Source organism: Echinops telfairi, unplaced genomic scaffold (assembly GCF_000313985.2).
Source record: "Echinops telfairi isolate 266 unplaced genomic scaffold, ASM31398v2 ScPeMD7_3533;HRSCAF=4204_0, whole genome shotgun sequence".
Lineage (NCBI taxonomy): Eukaryota > Metazoa > Chordata > Mammalia > Afrosoricida > Tenrecidae > Echinops > Echinops telfairi.
Genome location: NW_022107431.1, coordinates 20,330,396 through 20,331,647, shown reverse-complemented (window position 1 = coordinate 20,331,647; position 1,252 = coordinate 20,330,396).

Below are 1,252 nucleotides of genomic sequence, written 5' to 3'. Positions count from 1 at the left end.
TTCTTGTCCGCTTTCCTCTCCCAACCTGGTTGGTTCCTGGCGTCCGGCCCGCCCTGCTGGTGTCCTGGGAGAGTCTTGGGCCGGAATATGTTAGATGGCGCTGGCGCTCGACTAGAAGCTAGTCGGGAGCTGCTTCCCGCAGACACGGGCACACTGTGATCTTCTCGGGCTCTCGGGGTGAGCGGGAGGGATGGAGAGCATCCTGCTGAGCATTATTGATGCAGCTCGGCGACCCCAGCTGCACGTCTGTCCGTCGCAGTTCTGGCTGCCGCTCAGAAAAACACCTGCTGAAATCCTAGCGAGGAAGCGCGTGCGTTGCCAAGTCGAGGTGATGGGTGTTGCTCTTGAACACTGCGAAGGTTAGCCTCTTGGCTCGCCTTCGGCAGTTAACTTGGGGAAGTCAGAACTCTTTATCGAGTGCATGTTCATTCAGGCCTCGAGCTGGCTGGCATTTGTACTTTTTCACTGGCGTAGCACTGAAATAGCCTTTCCCCCAGAACGAATGCCAGGGCTGTGGGGGCCCCAGTTTCTGCAGCTCCTGTCTCAATAAAGGGCAGGTATGAAAGAGACTGCATTTCCCTGAGCTATTGAGAAGCTTGAAATGAATGTTTGCACTCTCCTTCCAATACTTCACCCTGAGCCCCCTCTGAGCCATTTCTCTTGGGGAGCCCCCTTACCCCTAAGCCCTTGCAGCTGTGGGTAGATGTCACGAGATTGTGTCCTTGCCACAGTTGTAGGTGTCAGCTGAGGCCATGCCCGCTCAGAGTGACCGCATCGACAGAGCGCAGCAGCCCCCAGAGTTCTCTAGGCCACCGGCTGTGGGTTCGAAGCCAAGCACCTCAGTGTTCATCCAGCAGGGTGCCTTGCTTACAGAGGGGTGTTTCCGCTCCACCCTTTAAGTGATGGTTTTTAGTTTAGGTTCGCCTCCCATCTACACGGCACTTGTACCGAGCGTCTATGAATTGTTCAATAATACAAAGACTCTCTGTGCATACTCCACGGGAGTCGGTTACCCTCACTCCCTCTCACTGCCCCTGAGTCAATACCAACTCACAGCTACCGTATAGGACAGAGTAGAACTGCCCCTTTGCGTTGCTAAGAGCTGAATCGTTTTTTTTCCAAAGCCATTTTATTAGGAGTTCATACAGATCTCCTATCATTCCGTCGTCCAATCCCATCAAGCCGTATTGTACAGCTGCTACCGCAATCGATTACAAAACATCCTTTTCCTTCCTGAACTCCTCGACAGCAG